Raw genomic sequence first — 23,411 nt, forward strand, 5'->3', positions numbered from 1 at the left:
GCTTTTTTAGGCTTATCTCATTTTTTAAGAATTAATTTATATATCCGCAGTGATTGTGGGGGAGCGGGAATCTACAAAACTTACTAATATCATGTATAGTTGAAACAGAAAAATAAATGAACCAACATTTTAAGGTCCCTGTTTAGTCACCTGACAGCAATTGTAATTCACCCCCATCCCAGATGGATCAGCAGTTGCTGCTTCTAGTGCCAGGACATGCAAACATTCTGCATATTAAATGAAAACTTTCTAACAAAAATATTTTGAACATTTGCATCTATTTTGTGATCACTGTTGTGTTAGTGCAATGCTGCCGTGATATCGAATGGCAACCACCCTTTAGAACATCATTGCCCCATCCCAAGTGTGATTGGTCCCTACTCTGTTAACTTTCTAGAACAGGAGTCTCCAACCTTGGCAACTTTAAGACTTGTGGACTTCAACTCCCAGAGTTTCTCAGCCAGCTTGCTGTTCTAGAAGGCTCTTAATCTGATGTGGTCGCTGGCCAGGGGATTCCATGGAAGTACAGAAGCTGCAAAATTATTATATTGCTTATAAATTTAGAATGACCTATCTTGTGTTTATTACAATGTTAGTTATTTCGTTGTACTTTAATGGTTATTTTTAATTGCATTGTTTATTCAGTTTTTGTTGTTGTGTTTTAATTTTGTGTGCCACCCAAAATCACTGTGAGATGGATGAATCTATAGATTTGAGAAATAAACTAACAAATAAATAATGGACTACTGTCTAATAATATACTAGCAAAACTTCTCCTATTTTTCAATGATAGAAGATAGAACATAAGCAGGATTGGAAGGGATCTTGGAGGTCTTTTAGTCCAACCACCTTGCTCAACCAAGAGATGCTATACCATTCCAATTAAATAGTTGTCCAACCTCTTCTTGAAAACCTCCAATAAAGGAGCACTCACAACTTTTGGAGACAGCCTGTTCCACTGATTAATTTTTCTCACTGTTAGGAAATTTCTTCTTAATTCTAGATTGGATCTCTCTTTAATAATTTTCCATGCATTACTTCTTGTCCTGCCCTTGAGTAGTTTGGAGAATAAGTAGCCTCCCTCTTCTCTGTGACAGCTTCTCAAGTATTGGAAGATTGCGATCATGTCATCCTTAGTCCTTCTCTTCATTAGATTAGACATACCTACTTTCCACAACCATTCATCTTAATAATCTTTTTTGCTCTTCTCTGAATTCTGTCTAGAGTCTCAGCATCTTTTTTGTATCGTAGTAACCAAAACTGGACTCAGCATTCCAAGTGGGGTCTTACCAGTGCAGTATAAAGTGGTACTATCACATGATCTTTTTATGCACCCAAAATATTCAAAACACCACACAGAGAATTAGTAGAATTTATAAAATCATAAGGGATATAGTACTGGCACAAGAATCACATTGTCAAATATATTCTTAATGAATAATGTACTTCAGCCCTATTACTTTATAATATTTGTAATGTGCACCCTGTGAGGGTGGTTAAGGTATTCTGTGTGGCAGGTATGGGGTTATGGTTCACAAATATAGTAATTTCCTTAATAACATACAGTGATATGAGTTTTAACTGAAAAATGTCACCTGGTCCAAGAAGAAATGGAGTGTCTTAGCCTTTTCTTTTAGTTGCAATTCATCTCCCAATCTGTGACTGTCTATTTATACAAGGTTTTTTGCAACAACAACTGGTGGCATTTCAATTCCTCCAAGCATGAAGACTATATAAATCAGGGATAGTCAACATATTTATACCTACCGCCAACTTTTGTATCTTTGTTAGTAGTAAAATTTTCTAACCGCCCACCGGTTCCACAATAATGTGCCGTGTATCGTCATCTGCGCATGCCTCTCACGCATTGTGATTGGGGTGGGGGTGGGGCGCCAGCTACCAGCTCTGCTTGTCTGTTACAGCTGGGTGGTGTGAAGGGAGATGCGCAAGCTATTCTGGGATGAGGCTCTTTTGTTTGCGGTCGCACTATAGCACCATTTAGTTTCACTTAGGTAATGTGAACTAAATTTATGCGCAGGTGATATAAACAGTATATTTTCAGAAATTTAAATTGTCACGGGGAATTTTATGAAAACCTAATGAAAATGTTTTAAAATAACGCTATGAAAATTTTTAAAAAGTCAATTAAATTAAAAAAAAGGAAAGTGTTTCAGTATCGGACAAAACCCCTACTGCCCACCATGAAAGCTGGAACGCCCACTAGTGGACGGTAGGGACCAGGTTGACTACCACTGTTATAAATAATGATAATTGTTATATTAGCAACCAGTTAGTCTGCAGAAAACTTGCAAAGTGAAAAACACCAGTTTAGGGTTTCTACCACTTTGACACGTTTAGGGCTTTCCATTCCATTCTTCCCAACATTCCGTCTTTATTTATAGCTGATAAGTATGATAAGAAGGGTTTTTTGGCCTATTTTGGGTGATGGTGAAGTTCTATTTTAAGTAGAACTATAGCACCTTCTGCAAACATTGACATTCCTTCAAGGGTATGCTATCTTTCACTCCTGTACAAGAATGATACCATTTTGGCCTCAGAAGGATCCAAGCTCACAATTATCTCTGGTGATGAATGAGACCAGGTTGATCTTCATTGCGATGTTGTTATTGCTATACAGATACCACAGCCTCTAAGTGTTTCTAGGTTATCTGACTAAGAAGCCAGAGTGGCCCAACCCCAGGATATCTGACATTTTTACATTTCTCTTTTTAAACCCCCATGATATAAATTCGTTAAATTCCATTTCAGATATTTTTTTCTCCATTACTCCATTCCAGATTTAAGTAAGACTACCTGATCTTTGATTACTAGGATCATCTTGTCATCAATTAGAAAATTCCATATAAGCTTTCAAGACTTGTTAAAATTAAGTCAGAGATTAACTCTAGACTGTTCTCTCATAATTAACATGATGATTTGAAGACATTTCTATTAAGCAGATGCAATGCAGTATTTCTGGAATCTCCATTTACAATACACACATCTCATTGTAGCCAATAGTTAATTACTTTAACGGTTTCCAGATGGTTGCCATATTATCCTACTGCAGTAATATCATATTAAAATCCAACAAATGTCTATGGCACAAACTACCATGATACAGTTCCCTTCATATTTTATGAGATTTATAGAATTATCTCCCACAAAGTCATACAGTAAAAATTGTGTTAGGCTGTGTTGACTCCTTTAGATTTTTAATTATTTTAATTAATTTGCTCCCCCTCCCCTTAGACCACATTGCCCTGTCCATAGGTCCAGATGAAACAGAAATTCCTTTCTATTTTATATAAAACGAATTGTATGCACACCTAATACTACTACAGCATATTCTTATTTTTTATTGCACATGTTTGGTCATACACAAAAAGCATCGATATAGTTCTTATGAAGGAGAGGAACTGCACAGCCAACAAACTTTATTTCTCATTGAAAGATCATCTAGGCAGCTAATGTCAAGGAGCTAACAGACAGTCTGACAAAAAAATTGTTCCTGCAAATGAGGACACAGGGCTGCACCATTTCAAAGAAAGTTTTAGTTTACCGTGATTTAGTTTACCGTGATTTACCGTGATTTCAAACAGCTTGTAGCTGATCATGAAATAAATTGGCTCTATTTTCAAACATAACCAGTATGGATCACAAAGGATGGAGGGCAGATTTCAGATTACTATAGAGTCTCTGGGGCAACAATCTTAGAGAGAAAATAATACACCACATCTGTTTTCTTCCAAATATGGAATAGCAATACTCCATAAGCACAGGAATACAGGATTGGATCTAGAAGATGTTAAACATGAAATATAAAATTATTTTAATTGCAGGCAATATGATGAAAACCCAGCTAGCCTGCTAAAGAACCAATGCATCATTTCAAACCGAGGTCATTTCAGTAACCTTGTTGCTGGTATCATGATTTATATTGACTGTTTCCTAATATGATTTGATTGCTTATTTGTTCCCTATGACTATCATTAAGTATTGTACCTTATGATTCTTGACAAATGTTATCTTTTCTTTTATATACACTGGAGCTTATGCACCAAGACAAATTCCTTGTGTGTCCAATCACACTTGGCCAGTAAAAAAGTCTGTTCTATTCTATTCTATTCTATTCTATTCTATTCTATTCTATTCTATTCTATTCTATTCTATTCTATTCTATTCTATTCTATTCTATTCTATTCCTTCCAGCTATAACCAGCCGGGACATCTGTCCTTCTACTGCTTTCAGCCCATACTTCCACAGTGTGGTTGGATTAATTGCTCCCTTTCTATTTATAATTACTGTTCTGCTTTCCATTCATCACTATTTTGTGTCCCATCTAAAAATTGATTTTTAGATGCTATACAACTTTTTATCCCCCCCCCATAAATTTAGTTATTAAATTCTTTCATAAACTTTCTTTAATTCCATCAGTTAAGAACCGGGTGTGAATGTTTGCTGAAAAAGCAAAAATTCCTTTTTATGATAATGGACTTCTATTGGCTTTGTTATATGAAAGTGAGATTTGAGTACTTAAAGAGAAACATAAAAGCAGGGGATGGGGTGAGCCCAATGGCTCAGTGGTTAAAGAAGTGGAATTTTTCGGTTGGAAAGCTGACAGCCCAGGTTTGAGACCCAACTGCCCACATAACAAGGTGAGCTCCTGTTGCTTGCCTCAGCTCCTCCCCACCTAGCAGTTCGAAAGCATGCAATTACAAGTAGATAAATAGGTACCACTTTGATGGGAAGGCAATAGCGTTCTGTGCTCCTCAGCGTACAGTCACGGAACATGACCACGGAAAGGTTTTCAGACAACCGCCGGTTCCCTTAGCTAAGAAATGAAGATGAGCACTGACCCCTAGAGGTGGACATGACTGGAAAGGAGAAAACTTTACCTTTCATTGAACAGGTTACTAAGGGAAATGTGTCTCATAAAACAAGAAGAATTCAGATCAAGAATGAAGGAGTGCTGAAGGAATGTGGCTAAGGAACCAAGCTGAGTGACTAGTATGAAAAAAGAAGGCTGACATGATCCGGCCATACGGAAAGAATGAATGAGGAACAAACAGTAAAACAAATATATGAAGGAAAAGTGAACGGGTTGAAAGGAAAGGAAAAACCAAGGATGATGTGGCTGATACAGTTAATGCAATCTTCTCAAAGAGGGACATGACAAATCAAAATAACAAAAGGTGATGCATGAAGCAGAATGAAGAAGTGTTGAAAACATGGTTTGGCAAGGCTAAAAAGGTATGGAGAGAGAGATCCTGGTGAATGGGACTCACTTTAACCAGATTTATTTACGTTTTCTTTTATCTTCTGCCTCTAATTCGGTTAGTTAATTAACTTTTTTTCAATGCTGTGCACAATCTTCTCTTTCTAAAAGGGAAAAGCTTGGGAGGTAAGTACAGATATATCAGGTTTGGAGGTGTAAAGAAAATGTTGGATATTAGACTGGCAGCTGAGTCTGTTAATTCTTTATTGCTTGGATCAGTAATATTACTATTTGTTCTGATCAGCTGGTGCTTTAACTAACATTGGAATGGCAAATGGCAACAGGATATGGACAGATGCATTCATTTTTTATACAGCTTTCCTAGGCATGTCAAAGGAGACCCCCCTTCCCCCCTCAAAAAAATCCCAGGAGATTGCATTCAAGCCTTGTGGTAAGAAAAGTCACATAACTATCAGTGAAATATAAGAGCGGTTACAAAATGACAGGCCATATGGCATAATTCGCGGTTATGGCAGATCATTCAGCAAAAATGGTTTGGGCTTTAGTCACTATAAATAAATTAGTGATTCGGTGATTAGGGATTAGGGACAGGCATAATTTTGGTGCCCAGAGGACCCACTTTTTATTTTGGGGTACCCAACAGCTGCAACCAAAGTGGGACAATTTCATGCACAAAGAGATAAGTAGGTTTCTGGAAGGAATGTGTATGATTGCAATTTATTTATTAGTTTTGAACACTGCCACAAAGGTTCCTGGCAGCATCATAAAATCATATAAACATGGAACAACACAGATATAAAATTGATAAAAACATAATAAAAATAATTGATAAAGAACCATAAATCACACATGGTGCCTTATACAGTATATGTTAGGCCTATTTTAGTGGAATAATTAATCCCCAGAATCAAACTGCTAAATTCTAAAGACAGAATGCAAACTAATGAACAAAATCAGTTCCATTTACTTTAGTGGGAGAAATTTAAACCCATTAAATCAGTGGAACTAAAATGGGCTAAAATTTGGCTGGGTCATCCCCACCAGTAAAAGATAAAACTGGGAGCAGGTATAAATGTCTCTACTTTACTGTTCTTAAAATTCACTGAGATGAAATGTCTGAATATGAGAAAAATGAAATTGTAGCATGTGACTAAAAATATTACAAGGAGCCCAGACAAACCATGCTCTGTCGCCTGCCAGGTGTTTGACGTTTTGTACTACTTTAGCAGTCACAAGCAGGCAGCAGAATTAGCTTTATCAAGCCTCCAGCAAAGTGTTTCACAACCTTGACAACTTCAAGCTACATGGACTGTATAGACTTCAACTCCCAGAATTCCCCAGCCAGCGTGTTGTTGAGGTGGAAAAACACTGTTCTAGTGGACTGCCAGACTCGAAAAAAGCTTTGCTCTAGTTTATAAGCCACAAATTGAAAAGGTCCAGTTTGGTAGACAAAACACTGATAATTCAGATTTCTGGCAAATGCCCGGAAGAAAAAATCCTTAATTACGTCAGATTTAGGACAAATTTGCAAATCAGTCCAGAAAAATTATGACATTTCAATATTTGTATTAGCTTATTTTGCTATACACTAAATGAGTAAATAAATATTAGTTTCTTTGCTTGCTTCTGTGTATCTTTAAGCTTTATGGCATGAAGTCAGAAAGGAATATCTTCAATAAAATCTTCCCTCTGAAATATTTTGTGTCAGAGATGTTCAAGAAAGGGGAATCCATCAACCCAAAATTACATGGAAATGAGTCAGTGAAGAGGCCTATTAAAGATAATTTTAAAAATGGTCAGAGGGTTCAGCTAAAATGAAAAGACAGTTTAAAATGTATTTTAAATACAGCAAGCTTTAAGGAAATTGGCAACTTCAAAATAATTCAGCAATACAGAGGTAAGAAACCAAAGAAAGGCTGTAAATGCTGCATTCCAGAAATACTCAGGAAAAAAAAAGGTTTCAAGTTTGCCGAGTTTGAAACAGAGGAAAAAGAGGTTGTTCTATAGTACCAGTTCCCACCACAATTTCTGGCTGTACAGCTTTTAGTAACATTTCCTCTCCATTTTTCAGTTCGGGCATCTAATGAAAATCTGGCTTTAAAAGCTCAGGACACCCTGGAAAGATCATCATTTAAGCCCCGTTTCTTTGGCTTTATAAGAAGCCTTGGGGGAGGCGTGGGGGGGCGGCAAGACGAAGGCATCGCAAGGATTCCGAAGGGAACAGCTGACCCCTGTCAGTTTGTGCACAGGGCGGCAGGCGTCCTTTAACGCAGGGCAAAAGCATTGCTTTTCTTTCTCTGCAGGGCAAACCCTTGGAAACGCAACCGCACCTTTGGCTCTTTTCAATCCTCGGTTCCCCCAAAGCCGGGAAAGGCATCTACAGACACGCCGCACGTGCAAGGGCTCCGCGCGAGAGCCCTGCCCCAAACAAAAGCCAGACGGGAGTCAGCCTTGCCTGCTCTTAGGAGAATCTTTTGGAAAGCCGCCTTCTGCACTTCCCCAGCTCCAAACTCGGCTGCCCCGCCAGCTCCCGCGGTACAAACGCGGCTCCTCGGCCGCTGCCACGAGGGCTCCGAGCCGGCGCTCTCCTTTCCAGCCGCGAAGTTTGGTCCGGTGCCCTCCCTGCAGCTGCCTTCGGGCAAGGTCTCGCTCCAAAAGGCAGGCACCCGAGGCGGCTGCCCGGACCTGCCGAGAATGAATGAGCGCCTGTCTCTGCCTTAGCAAACGTCATTTGGGGGAAGCTGCCTCCTGCCAACCCAGGCAGGAGAAACTTCGCCTTCCTCGCATTGCCGATCGGCGGCGGCGGCGGCGGATCCCGGTGCACCCGCGGCCAGCTTTAGAGAGAAGGGAAAGCGCCGAGGGAAACTTACCGTCCCAGACATTCGGCTGCAGCGCCATAAGCCAAGGCGCCCGGCTAGGCAAACGGGGCTTCCTTCCTGCTTCGCCACCGGCCAATGCTCCCCAAGCGCCCTGCCGGCGGCCGAGTGGCTAGGAAGCGGGACAACCTGGGGCGCTGTGTACGCGTGTCCGCCTCAGCCACGGAAGATTGGCCAGCGGCTCCTCCTCCTGCTGCTGCAGCAGCAAAGGAATCCTCCATCTCCTCCCCCCCCTCCACAAGTTGCCTGCCCCGCCTTCTTGCCCCCCCTCCAGACACTCGAGGAAGCACGCCTGGGCTTTCCCTGCGAAGCACCTGGTTAGCTGGGAACTCAGAGGAGAGTGGCATCAGTCACGGCAGGCGTAGCAAGCCATCACCGTTGCCTCCAGGTTTCTCCGTGGTCGTTTTTAAGGAAGGTTTTGCTCTGTGGCCGGTTGTTTCCTTCAAATAAAGCAGAGATTCCCAAACTCCCAGAATTCCCCATGCTAGGGAAGCAGTGAATTCCCAATGCTGGGAAGTAATTCTGGGAGTTAAAGTCCACATGTCTTAAAGCAGGGGTCTCCAACTTTGGCAACTTTCAGACTTGTGGACTTCAACTCCCAGAGTTCCCTCTGGGAGTTGAAGTCCACAAGTCTGAAAGTTGCCAAGGTTGGAGACCCCTGTCTTAAAGGAACCAAGTTTGAGAATCACTGCTTCACAGTAAAGGTAGTCCTCCACTTAGGCCCACAATTGAGCCCCAAATGTTCGTTGCTTAGGGAGACGGTTGTTAAATGGTCCCATTTTATAACCTCTTTTGCCACAGTTGTTAAGTGAATCGCTGCAGTTTTTAAGGGAGTAACATGGTTAGTCACTTCACAGTTCCAGATTCGCTTCACGGGAAGCCAGATTCATGGTTAGTGAATCTGGCTTCTCCATTGACTTTGCTTGTTAGACGGTCACCAAAGGTGACCACATGACCAGGGGACGCTGCAACTGTCATAAATACATCCCAGTTGCCAAGTGTCCAAATTTTGATCACGTGACCAGAAGGGTGCCACAGTGGTCATAAATGTGAAAAATAGTCATAAGTCACTTTTTTTTCAGTGCCATTGTAACTTCAAACGGTCGCTAAACAAATGATTGTATGTGGGGGAGTACCTGCATAGTCTTGTTTTCACCTTTTCACCCATTGTGATCAGGGGTGGGTTCTACTTACCTTTCCTACCGGCTTCTGCGCATGCGCAGATGGTCAATTATGACATCCGGGCGGTTTGGGCGGAGCCTCCCGCTGTTTTTACTAGCGGTTTTAAAGAATCGGACAGAACCGGGAGCAACCCATCACTGATTGTGTCTTACCTTTCCCCACTTATGGGGGAAGTACTCTCTTTTCCAGATTTCTTTAGTGTAACTTTCTATTGCCTCCCTTTTTGTCTTCCAGTTTTTTTCTTTCTCTTCCCCCTCCTTTCTGCTGCCTCTTTTTTTCCCCTTTCTTTTTCACTTGTCGTTTTGCCCAGGTTCATCCTGGTCCTGTTTTGGGTGCAAGCTTATTGTTGTGCCAAAGGACAATCCACTGATCTTAAAACTAGAAGAAAACTATGAGTTTCAATGGCACTGCTCTGATGTGTCTTATTCTGCCTCAGAAACAAGGTTGGTGCGTGGATATGTCTTTACTGTTTCCAATCAGAACAAGTTAAGGAAACTGTTGGAATTTCCTGGCTTTGCCTCCCCTTTCATCTGCTGGTGGAATTATGACCGATCACTCTACTTAATATAGGATGGGCTGGGAATGGATGAGTTTAAGCACATGCTTTGAAAGGCAGTTTTGGCTACCGGTTGAGCTATTCGACTAACAATTTGCAGCCACAGAAGAGCATTGGGCCTGGGATCTGTTGGTTGGGAGTCACAGGTGGAGAATAAGGGATGTAAGAAGTACTGGGGTCCTGCCCCACTCCCAGGATGACCCTGGTCCTTTTTGACCAGTCAGTCATGCTATTTTTGGATATGAGTTTGCACTCTTTTAAAAAAGTGCTAGAGTCATATTCAGAAGCAGCCTGATTGAGGTGTCAATGGCATCAGAGCGAAATGGGAAGGATAATTGATAATGATGGAGCTCTATTTCCAATAATTGCTGCAAAATACTAGCAGTGAGTGGCTATTGCTGGCAGCATCCAAATACAGGTAGTCCTCGACTTACGACCACAATCAAGCCCAAAATTTCTGTTGCTAAGTGAGACAGTTGTTAAGTAGGTTTTCCCCCATTTTACAACCTTTCTTGCCACGGTTGTTAAGTGATTCATGGCACTTGTTATGTTAGTAACAAGGCTGTTAGTGAATCAGTCTTCCCCCTTGACAGAAGGTTTCAAAAGTTGATTACATGATCCCAGGATACTGCAATCATCATAAATATGAGTCAGGTGCCCAAATTTTGATCACATAACCATGGGGATATGAAAATCACAAGTGTGAAAAATGATCATAAGTAACTGTTGTAAGATGAGGATGACATGTATAGCCCATTGAGTTTACCAAGGAGCAGAGGGTGAAATGCTCCCGATTCGGACCGGATCACTCGATCGGGTAGTGATGGCGGTGAGTGGTTCGGACAACCAGTAGCAAAAATCCCTGCTCCCCCCCCCCATGCCTACCTGAGCGATCATCAGAGGTTTCTTTTTTAACTTTTAAAAGCATTTTTTCTTCAGACGAAAAAATGCTTTTAAAAGTAAAAAAAAAAACCTCTGAAGATCGTGCAGCTCAGCTGGGATCGTCAGAGGCTTTTAAAAGCATTTTTTCTACAACCTCTTCGGCCAGAGGTAAAAAAATGCTTTTAAAAGGCTCCTCTGATGACCCCACCTGAGTTGCCTGATCGTCAGAGGCTTTTCTTTTAAAAGCGTTTTTTTTTTGCCTTTAAAAGAAAAGAAAAGCCTCTGACGATCTCGCAACTCAGCTGGGATCATCAGAGGAGCCTTTTAAAAGCATTTTTTACAACCTCTTTGACCGAAAAGAAAAGAAAAAATGCTTTTAAAGTAAAAAAAAAAAGTTGGCCACACCCACCCAGTCACATTACCACCCCCCACCAAGCCATGCCCACAGAACCGGTAGTAACATATTTTACATTTCACCACTGCCAAGGAGCCCCAAGAAATAAAGCAAAATAGAGCATTGATGGAAAAAAACTAAATGAACATGACCAAGCACAGGTACAAACTCACTTCAAAGCTACACTATTTTTTTTTAAAATTTGAATTTATATCCCGCCCTTCTCTGAAGACTCAGGGCGGCTTACAATGTGTTAAGCAATAGTCTTCATCCATTTGTATATATTATATACAAAGTCAACTTAATTGCCCCCAACAATCTGGGTCCTCATTTTACCTACCTTATAAAGGATGGAAGGCTGAGTCAACCTTGGGCCTGGTGGGACTTGAACTTGCAGTAATTGCAAGCAGCTGTGTTAATAATAGACAGACTTAGTCTGTTGAGCCACCAGAGGCCCTTCTATATTATAGTTATATACATATAGGCAATTGGGATTACGAGACATTCTTACTTTGGAACACAATGCCCAACAACCTACCTTAGAACAGGAAATCCTTGGATTACAACCATTCGTTTAGTGATCATTCAAAGTTATAACTGCATTGAAATAACTGACTTATGACTGTTCCTTACACACACAACCATCACAGCATCCCCACAGTCACATCATCAACATTCAGGTGCAGCATGTATTGATTATGATGGTTGCAACATCCTGGGGTCACGTGATTGCATTTGTGACCTTTGCAGCCAACATCTGACAAGCAAAGTCAATGGGGAAAGCTGGATACGCTTAAAGGCTGCAGCAATTTGCTTAACTACCAGGGCAAAAATGTAAAATTGGACAGGACTCATTTAATAACTGTGTTGTTTAGCAATGGAAATTCAGATCGTAAGTTGAGGACTACCTATATGTGGGAACTGGCAAAACCTGCCCACAGGCTACTGTCAGAATTTGGAGTAACATTTCACTGATAAAATTGTGTAAGTTTTTACATGGGGAAAATCTACGGAGATCACAGGGTAGAGACTTATGAGTCTTGGTGGGAGCTGATTAACACTTTGTTAGGGGAGTGGGTAATTCTTCAATGGACTATCCACTCCCAATCATGTTGGTCAACTCATATTAGTTTTGTTTGCTGCCTTGAGTTACATATCAAAAAGGTGGAAAAATATATTAATAATATGAATAATGATGACGATGATGATCATCATCATCCAGTTGTCCAACTCCTTTCTAGTGTCCTTCCTTTTTTTTTTTTTTGCATATTCTTGCTGCTTTCAGAAACCTGGTTTCTTGATTTCAGTCAAAACATTGGCAACTATGATCTGATCTCAAGTGACTGATTTCCAAAAGAGTTTCACCCAGGATAATTGAACTAGGAAGTTAAAATGACTGAAGTTATAAATGACTGAATGTGTAATGTTTTTCAGTAAATTGTACTGGTGGTAGATTAGATGCCTTTTAAAAAGATCTCCCAATTTAGGCTATCACCTCCTGTGCACCAAGGAAGATGGGAAGCTTCCAGAAGTATTCATTAAAGAGTGGCTGTAAAGCCACTCTACCCCTTCTGCATTACTGTAGGAAATGCCAGGCTGCTGTCAAATCTCCATTTTGTCTGGATCACTTGTCTACTATGCTTGTTTTGTCCTAAACTCATCCAAAACTCTTACGAATCAGCAGTTTACCACTCATCTATATATGCTATTAAAATTCTTGTGTCTGTAACTTTTAACTGGGTGAAACAGTGAATCAAAAGCCAACATTTTTTTTTTGAACCAAGAGATATCTCCAATGGGCTAACTTTGAGAATGTGCCCTAAATCTAGGACCCATGACTCTTGTGGAATTGAAATTAGCACATTTGTGGTTGCTTCAGTGCTGCTGCGTTGCCATGGAACCATCCAGAAATTCAGTACACCAGTCCCACCCTAGCTTTCCGGAGGCTAGATAGATAAGTCTCACCATCAGCTGCTGAAGGCCAGTCAGCTGTGGTCATGTCGGCAGAAAGTTGGAAGTGGCTCCCACTGCTTTTTTTTTAACCTTTGGACATTCTCTTTCTCTGTTTAGCTAAGGAAGTAACTAAAACGATGACTCAGTGGGTCACGGGTTGTCTAGTCATTATTAAAGATGGAAATGAGAGGCACAGCTGGTCATATACCTACTATGGACATAAAAAAACAGGGGTCACTAGAGGCGCTACAGGAAAAATAAAAACAACAATGGCATTAAATATATATTTATTCCCAATGTTTGATGTTTTATCAAGGGAAACATTTAAAATATACTGTATATAAAAAATATTTGAAATACTTATTCTACCGTCTAAAATATTGTATAGGGTAAAGACTTATCACTGAAAACTTGGGAATATAAAAAACATCTATGCATATGCATAACATCTATGCATATTAGCAGATATTTTTTGTTTACTTATATGGGTGACATTCTAAGCAAAAATATAAATTTATCTGGTTCCAGGTAGATTTTCAACAGCATGGGCTGGGTAATATAGTATAAACCTTCCAATTTTGTTTCAGACAGTTGCCCATTTAATGATCTCAAAACAGCTCAACAATGCTATCTTGGTTTGATCCTCTAGAGTTATGCTATTGAAAGATCCAGAAAAATCAGCTTACTTGGACTAAGTGATCTCTAAGATAATTTCATTATGAAATATATATCTCAGCAGATTAGTAAATATAAAAACCAATTGTTTGAAAAAAACCTGTAGATAATATACAGATTTATATTATGCCCGAAAAGATCAGCAATGACAAGCACCCTGTTGTACATGTCAAAAAAAAAAAATGTTGACAGCATCATTGATCAAATAGACCATAGAGATTTCCCTAAGGGGTTGAATTTTTGTTGTGGTTTGACATTTAAAAGGTTTTCAAATGGTGGAAAGTTTTTAAAATATTGGTCTATAGGAACAGAAAATTAAGGTACCCAGAGAAAGACATATTGGAGTTTTCAACGTTATGTAAGTTTGCTAAATTCCTGCATTATGTTTTAGTTTGCAATGAATTAACTTCAAGACACCATACTATCACCAGTCTCTACCTCAAATACTATAAAACAGATATGGAAATTCCTTACTGGAGACTTGTTCTGATTCTTAAGATGGGGGAATCTATGGAGATCACAGAGGTAGAGACTTATGAGGACATGGCTGAAGCCCAAAGTGGGAAGAGTCAACCTAAAACAGATGGAGTTACAGCCATTCATTCACCTACTAAGTAATGTTTACTCAATCAGAAAGAAAACAAGCACTGAAAAATTGACTTATGACCATTTTTCACACTTATGACCATTGCAGCATCCCCATGATCCCATGATCTATATTTGGATGCTTGACAATGGACTCACATTTATGACGGTTGCAGTGTCCTGAGGTCATGTGATCACCCTTTGCAACCTTCCGACAAGCAAAGTAACAACCGTGCTACTAATTTAACAACTGCAGGGATTCGGTTAACAAATGTGATCAGAGAAGTCGTAAAATGGGGCAAGACTCGCTTAGCAACATAAATTGTGGGCTCAATTATGGTCGTAAGTCGAGGACTACCTGTATTAGTCTTTGAGATGGCTCAATACTCTGTTTATTTGTTTAAAGGTTTCTAGGTTGCCTTTTAGGGAGAGTAAAAGCGGAGTGATACAAAGGAGCCCCTTCTATGGCCCATTTGGTGAGAAAATAAAGTGCTGTGTTCATTTTTTTTTGCTCCCAGACCCAGAGCTGAGAGATCCCTTTGGAGAAGACAAGGGCCTCCCGGCTTTGCCAGCATAATCAATGGTCTGGATCTGCTTTGCTTCCATCCTGTTTCCGGTTGGTTGAGCAACAGTCAGGGTAGAGTCTAGGAGAAAGTGCCGTAAAGAAATGGTTTCAACTCTTTCCCCCACCAATCTCCTTTCCTCCCACAGCTCCTTGGTGGTTTCCTAGCTGAGCAGCACTGAGGGGAAAGATTTCTTTGGGAACATTGTTTAGGTTCCTTCAATGGCCTGAGGTCACGCTTCCCCAAACAAGCCATTTTCTTCTGCTTTCCTCCCTTCCCTGAGCAGGCTGGATGGGGAAGGGGTCAGGCCCGTGACCTGACGGTTCCCTGATTCTAGCATCATGTTAGCAGAACAGTCTTTATCTAATGAGTATGGAACAGCTACATTTTTTCATATTATTCAGCTAGGCTCCAGGACAGAAATCTTGTGTAGCTTGAGCTGTGAGTTGTAGACACAAGCAAAGGGGTTCTGCTGTTCTACAGTTCTGTTTCTATAGTCTGTCTTTTAAATAAGTCCTTCCTGAGAACTCATCCGGCTTTGTTCAGTTGCCTATTGATCTCATGGGTGGATAGTTAATTTCCTGGAGGAGCTATTAAGAGATTACACAACCATTTGTCTGAAATGGTAGGGTTTCCTGGTTGAGCAAGGGGTAGGACTAGAAGACCTCCAAGGTCCCCTCCAACTCTGTTATTCTCTTATTTGGTTACTCTAATATGGCTATGCTAAACACAAATTTATTTTGTGTGATTTTTTTCTCAATAAAATGTGTGGGAAGAAGGGACAACAAGAGTCAGATTCCTGTTGAATCATTTTCATGATCAGTTGAGGTTATTCAAATGAATTTTAAAAAGAAGCTTATGGGCACATATTTTTTTCATCCTAAAAATATGTTTTATATTTTTTGTATCAACAGTAGAAACCTTTAAATTTCTAGGTTCTATCATATCGCAAGATCTAAAATGGACAGCTAACATCAAAAACATCATCAAAAAAGGACAACAAAGAATGTTCTTTCTGTGCCAACTCAGTAAGCTCAAACTGCCCAAGGAGCTGCTGATTCAGTTCTACAGGGGAATTATTGAGTCTGTCATTTGCACCTCTATAACTGTCTGGTTCGGTTCTGCAACCCAACGAGAAAAACACAGACTTCAGAGGATAATTAGAACTGCAGAAAAAATAATTGCTATCAACCTGCCTTCCATTGAGGACCTGTATATTGCATGAATCAAGAAGAGGGCCGTGAAAATATTTACAGATCCCTCATATCCAGGACATAAACTGTTTCAACCCCTACCCTCAAAACGACGCTATAGAGCACTGCACTTCAGAACAACTAGACACAAGAACAGTTTTTTCCCGAAGGCCATCACTCTGCTAAACAAATAATTCCCTCAACACTGTCAAACTATTTACTAAATCTGCACTACTATTAATCTTCTCATCGTTCCCATCACCAATCTCTTTCCACTTATGCCTGTATGACTGTAACTTTGTTGCTGGCAATCCTTATGATTTATATTGATATATTGACCATCATTTGTGTTGTAAATGTTGTACCTTGATGAACATATCTTTTCTTTTATGTACACTGAGAGCATATGCACCAAGACAAATTCCTTGTGTGTCCAATCACACTTGGCCAATAAAAAATTATATTCTATTCTAAATTTAGAATGTAGAATATAGTGTTTCTTTTATAAAAGATAAGAGAATAGGTTGCTTCAGCTGTAGACATAGCACTTTTCTACCCCCATAGAAAACTTAAAACTTAAGGCAGTTTGAAAGAAGGATTTTTGCTTCTATATTTACCCTGCTTTGAGTTTTGATAAATACATATCATTTTAATTGTTTCAAAGCTACAAAACTAATTTAATCAGAAAGACTAGTCAGTCTTGTATGAGTATGGGATTACAGTTCCCATAATTCCCACCTATAAAGGGTAACCATGCAACAGGGAAAAAGGAATCAGTTTTTGATATACGCAACTGCAAACAAATTTTGTTAAATTTTATTTTTAGACATAAAGTACAATGCAACTGTAAATTTACCCTGTGGTAAGTTGGGTGACCAATAAATTTTATGAACAAACAAACAAACAAACAAACGAATTCTTAGTTATAGACTCTTGCTGTGTTATAGGCTAGGTTCTCTATGTTAGTAATATGATAGGAGGAAAACCAGGTTAATTTATGGTAGTAAGAAATTCAAAGGAGTCTACTTTCATGTTTTCTGACTTAACAAATATTATTTATGTTAGAAATAGGAAGGGAGGACTACTGTAGTTTTCACAGTTTCTGTGAAATACTTGGATTGCAAGTATTTTTGATTTCCTGACTTCTACCTTCTAAAAAAAGAGGAATTTTTTTTCCTTTGTTTTAATTGACTCTTAAAGATGGCGCCTGAACGGGAGTGAAAATGACGAATGGAATTTTAAACAGTCTGTGCAACTAAGAAGATAAGAAATGTTATGTGTGGATTTTAATGAAGTGAACTGAGCTTTCCTATACTTAAAGGGGAAAAGAGAAGTTTCTAGACTTATATTTTGTGAATTTTAAAACTGAAATGGCTACTAAACCACCTAAGACTGGGGGCAGAAGGGGTTCTGAACTAGCTTTAGAAGATCTGATTAAAGAGCAAGGGAAAGTGTCTGAAGAAAGGTTTAAGGAGATTATGGATAATAATGAGAAAATAAGAGAAGAAATAAAAGAGAATAATAAAAAAATAAGAGAAGATATCTTGATGGCTTTTCAAGGTTTGGCAAAAAGATTGGAGGAAGTGGAGGAGGAGGTGCAAGAAATTGTTCAGTCAAATCAACAAATAGAAAATAGAATGGGGGGAATGCAAATCAAATTGGATAAAATGAAGATCAAGTGGTGGTGATGCAGTATAGAATGATGGAAGGAGCTCTGAGAATTAGAGGTTTGAATGAGGAAAAAGGGGAAGATTTAAAAAATTTTTTATCAGAAGCTCTGGCTGAATTTATTGAACTTGATCCACAAGAGGTTGCTTATCAAATTGACAAAATTTATAGAGTTAATTCTTGGATTGCTAGGCAAAAGAAACTTCCTAGAGACATTGTGGTTTATTTTTTGAAAAGAACAGTGAGGAATCAAATTTTGCAAGTTGCTTTTCAGAAAAACTTGAAAATAGGGGAACAGGAGTTGAAGGTTTTGAAAGAGATTCCTCCCAAGATGTTAAGGGATAGAAAGGACTTTACATTTTTCACTCAAGAACTTAAGAAATACCAGATTCAATTTAGATGGGAGGTTCCAGTTGGCTTGACAGTGTATCATCAAGGAAGGAGACACCGTATTGACACAGTGCTTAAGGCCAAAGATTTTCTTTCTACAGTGTTGAAATTTGAAATAGAAATAATAGAAAAAAGAATTCAAGAGACCCAAATGGGTGTGGAAGCTGAGGTGATTCCAGTGATGTTACCATCAGAGGAACAACCACAAGAACAAAGACTGACGAGGGGAGCCCTTAAGCGTAAAGAAAAGGAGCAACAAACTCAAAGTAAAGTTCAGGACTCTGCTACAGAAGCGGTGGGAGGAGCACGGCCGAAGATACGGGAGGACGATCTTCAGTTGATTGCCCAAAGGCTTCAGCAGCCCAGTAATGGCAAATAAAATCTTGACTTGGAATGTCAATGGTTTGAACTCAGCTCAGAAGAGAAGAAAAATATTTCATTATTTGAAACAATTTAAAAATGATGTTATTTGCTTACAAGAAACGCATATTAAATTATCAGATCAAAAGTACCTAATAAACTCAAAGTTAGGTAAACATTTTGTTGCTTCAGCTTTGGAGAAAAAACATGGCATAGTGGTTTATTTGAGAAAAGATATACCAGCCAAGTTAATAGAGGCAGATATTCATGGAAGATATATTTATTTATTTATTTATTTTATTTTATTAAATTTTTATACCGCCCTTCTCCCGAAGGACTCAGGGCGGTGTACAGCCAAAGTAAAAACAAAGATATATACAGTTTAAAACAACAATTAAAAAGAGCAAATTTTAAAGGCCGATTATTAAAATTTAAATTAAAAAATTAAAAAATATTAAAACCCCAATTAAAATACATCACTAATTATGCCAGTCCCGCTTTAATGAATAAATATGTTTTGAGCTCACGACGGAAGGTCCGAAGATCGGGCACTTGACGCAGACCGGGGGGAAGTTCATTCCAGAGCGTCACTGCCCCCACAGAGAAGGCCCTACTCCTGGGGGCCGCCAGCCGACACTGTTTGGCGGACGGCACCTGAGGAGACCCTCTCTGCGCGACGGGTCGGTGGGAGGCAAAAGGTAACAGCAGGCGGTCTCGTAAGTACCCAGGTCCTAAGCCATGGAGCGCTTTAAAGATAGTTACCAAAATCTTGAAGCGCACCCGAAAGACCACAGGAAGCCAGTGCAAGCTACGGAGCAGCGATGTCACGTGGGAGCCACGAGCGGCTCCCGTTACTACTCGCGCAGCCGCATTCTGGACTAACTGCAGCCTCCGGGTGCACCTCAAGGGCAGCCCCATGTAGAGAGCATTGCAATAATCCAGCCTAGACGTAACCAGAGCGTGAGTGACCGTGCATAAGGCATCCCGATCAAGGAAGGGACGCAACTGGCGAACCAGGCGAACCTGGTAAAAGGCCCTCCTGGCGACGGCCGCCAGGTGTTCATCAAAAGACAGCCGTCCGTCCAGGAGGACACCCAAGTTGCGAACCGCCTCCTTTGGGGCCACTAACTCGCCCCCAACAGTCAGCTGCAGATGCAGCTGACTGTACCGGGATGCCCGCATCCACAGCCACTCCGTCTTGGAGGGATTGAGCTTGAGTCTGTTTCTCCCCATCCAGACCCGTACAGCTTCCAGGCACCGGGACAGCACTTCGACCGCTTCGTTGGGGTGGTCCGGGGTGGAAAAGTACAGCTGAGTATCATCAGCGTACAGATGATAACTCACCCCGAAACCACTGATGACCTCACCCAGCGGCTTCATATAGATGTTGAACAGGGTGGGCGAGAGAATCGACCCCTGAGGCACCCCACAAGTGAGGCGCCTCGAGGACGACCTCTGCCCCCCTGTCAACACCGTCTGCGACCGGTCAGAGAGATAGGAGGAGAACCACCGATAAACGGTGCCCCCCACTCCCAATCCCTCCAACCGGCGCAGCAGGATACCATGGTCGATGGTATCGAAAGCCGCTGAGAGATCTAATAGGACCAAGGCAGTATTCAAGACCAATATTGCTATTGAACTTACAATAGAAACAAAAAGGACTCTCTTGCTTGGTATATATGCACCCAACCAGCAACAAGAAAAATTTTATAGAATGTTATATGATAAGTTGATTCTATGGGATTATAAATCGTGTATTATATTGGGAGATTGGAATGGAGTAATAGATACACGAAAGGACAAGAGAATTTCTTCCAAGAAGATACCTGCACATGCAAAGCTGCCTAAATCCTTTTTTGATATGATAGAAGATTTTGAGTTAAGAGATGTATGGAGACTGCGGAATTTGGAGGAAAGAGACTATACTTTTTTCTCTGATAGGCATCAATCCTTCTCACGTATTGATTTTATTTTAATTTCTAATGATTTGCTTTTTAGGGTGAAGAAAACTAAGATATTTCCAAGATGTTTGTCTGATCATAGTCCTGTTTGGATGGAATTGCAATATGGAAAAGAGGGTAGAAGAATTTGGAGATTAAATGAAAATTTGTTTAGATATCAGGATAATGTAAATCAATGTAAAAAGCAGATGAAAGAATTTTTTGATTATAATTTGAATAATGAAACATCGATAGAAATGGTTTGGGACTGCAGTAAAGCTTTTATGAGAGGTGTATTAATATATCTTAATAATAAACAGAGAAATAAGCAACAAAGACAGCGTAGGTATTTAGAAGAGGAAATTTATAAGAAACAACAATTATTAATACATAATCCACATGATCAAAAACTTAAAGATGCAATAAAGTTACTACAGAATCAATTTAATATGATAATGGCTGATCAGGTGGCAACAAATATACAATATGCCAAACATAATACTTTTTGTAACGCAAATAGACCTGGTAGGTGGTTAGCATACACTTTAAGGAAAAGACAAAAACAACGTACTATAGAAAAAATAGAATACAAAGGTAAAGAGAGATACCAACAGGATAAAATTAAAAAAGCTTTTTTAGAATATTATACAAATTTATATCTTAAAGATAATATATTGAATAGGGATATTGATAAATATTTGAAGGATTTTGAATGATTATGATGTATTATGTTTGATTGCTTTGGGGGGAAGTTAGGAATTGATGATTGTAGGGGTATAATTAAGTTGGGACGAAAATTTTTTAGCATATGCTTGTTTTATTTTTAACTATACCTTGTGCTCGTTCCGGGAAGTCGGGGAGGGTTGCGAAGGAGGGGAGGAGGGGGAAAGGGGAAAAATTTTTGTAAAACTTTTTGAATAAAAAAAAAAAAAAAAGAAAACTTAAAACTTAAGGCAGTTTGAAAGAAGGATTTTTGCTTCTATATTTACCCTGCTTTGAGTTTTGATAAATACATATCATTTTAATTGTTTCAAAGCTACAAAACTAATTTAATCAGAAAGACTAGTCAGTCTTGTATGAGTATGGGATTACAGTTCCCATAATTCCCACCTATAAAGAGTAACCATGCAACAGGGAAAAAGGAATCAGTTTTTGATATACGCAACTGCAAACAAATTTTGTTAAATTTTATTTTTAGACATAAAGTACAATGCAACTGTAAATTTACCCTGTGGTAAGTTGGGTGACCAATAAATTTTATGAACAAACAAACAAACAAACGAATTCTTAGTTATAGACTCTTGCTGTGTTATAGGCTAGGTTCTCTATGTTAGTAATATGATAGGAGGAAAACCAGGTTAATTTATGGTAGTAAGAAATTCAAAGGAGTCTACTTTCATGTTTTCTGACTTAACAAATATTATTTATGTTAGAAATAGGAAGGGAGGACTACTGTAGTTTTCACAGTTTCAAAATCCATGTCATTTTATAAACCTATCTAGCATTTCTCTAGAACTTTAGCAGGAAGGAAAGGGGCAGGTTAGTCGCACAGGAAAAAGAAAGTTGCCTGTTTTAGCAAAATCTAAAAATAGGTTTTTTTTTCAGTTTCATGGGTAATCTGTCAAAATGACACATGCAATCCAAAAACCAAATGAATGCTATATTGTTTTTGTATGTAATTATTATGTAATTTTGTATGTAATTATTTGAAAAATACAGAAGGATTTTGGAAGCCAGTCCAAACTAGAAGAAAGGGTAGGAGAAAAGAATAGTGAATGAATTGCTGCCTCTTGAGTCTACAGCTTCAGGCCGATGTGAGTCAGTCTGCTTTGAATAATCGGTTCCTGGGAACTGTGGTTCTATGGTAGAGAGGCATATTCTACCACAATATGCATGTGAATGAAACTGCATTGACAAATCATTCAAAACTTTGGATTGAACAGTCATAATGATCCTGACAGTATCCAGCTCTATTGTTCCTTACCATTTAATCCGAAGAATCAGTGGATAACTTTGAATATCACCCCAGCTAATGGGATAGGGAACAAAGAAAAAAGCTGAAGTTAAGGTTAAATGTTGTGCTGTTGCCAAAAGGAAATTGGGCTAGGTTTTGCAGCAGAGTGATTGTAGTGAGTGATGCATTTCCACAATTATAGCTAGAACACCTATTGTGAGGATTTGTATGCCAGCTGGGTTTGCAACAGTTATTCATATTTTGGTTTCAGCTCAGCTTTACTGTTGCACCACACTCTTTATGTTGCTAAGTGTATGGAAGTTGCAGTTGGCTTAGTAACTGGTGCAGCAGTTAGCCTGGCAGCCATGCATATTATGCAATTTAGGATGGAGTTGGCAAGAAAGCACCTATAATTGCAAAATTGGATTGACAATTCCAAAATGAAATCTAGTTAATAATAATAATACGATGAACGTATCTTTTCTTTTATGTACACTGAGAGCATATGCACCAAGACAAATTCCTTGTGTGTCCAATCACACTTGGCCAATAAAAATTCTATTCTATTCTATTCTACTAATGAAAAAATGTGGCTCAAATGTGGCTGAAACTCATACAAAAATAAGGCCCATTGGAATATGACAGCTAATAAATTCAAATAAAATGAATAACTGAATAAGATCTTGCAAGTTTTCAGGAAATGTTTGTCAACATTTCACCAATTTTGGGGCAGTGACCATTGCACAAATTTGTGTAACCAAGTCTTGGACCCCTATTAAGATTACCACTCTCTGATTTGAAAGGAAACAAAGTCAAGTTGCGACCTGATTCAGATACTTCCCCCCAAACTGGTATTTCATGAGAAGGGTACTCCACTCCTCTGCTCACAATAGAATCCCATATGCCACCAGGCTCAAAATTTTGGGCTTGGACAACCTGGAACTACGCCGCCTACAGTCCGACCCAAGCTTAGTACACATAATTGTCTGCTATAATGTCC

General features: G+C 39.4%; 1 protein-coding gene across 3 annotated transcripts in view; it reads right to left on the minus strand.

The window, feature by feature from the left end:
- Positions 1-8,320, minus strand: part of PRAG1 (PEAK1 related, kinase-activating pseudokinase 1) — a 40,489-nt gene extending 32,169 nt beyond the window's left edge. For 2 of the 3 annotated variants that reach the window (XM_058171632.1, XM_058171631.1), the window contains exon 1: positions 8,111-8,320. The gene's annotated coding sequence lies outside the window, so the exon portion shown is untranslated. Of the gene's footprint in view, positions 1-7,695; positions 7,908-8,110 lie in introns of those variants that run through there. The other variant, XM_058171634.1, reaches the window with a different exon arrangement.
- Positions 8,321-23,411: the final 15,091 nt, after the last annotated feature.

This window comes from Ahaetulla prasina, chromosome 2 (assembly GCF_028640845.1).
Source record: "Ahaetulla prasina isolate Xishuangbanna chromosome 2, ASM2864084v1, whole genome shotgun sequence".
Lineage (NCBI taxonomy): Eukaryota > Metazoa > Chordata > Lepidosauria > Squamata > Colubridae > Ahaetulla > Ahaetulla prasina.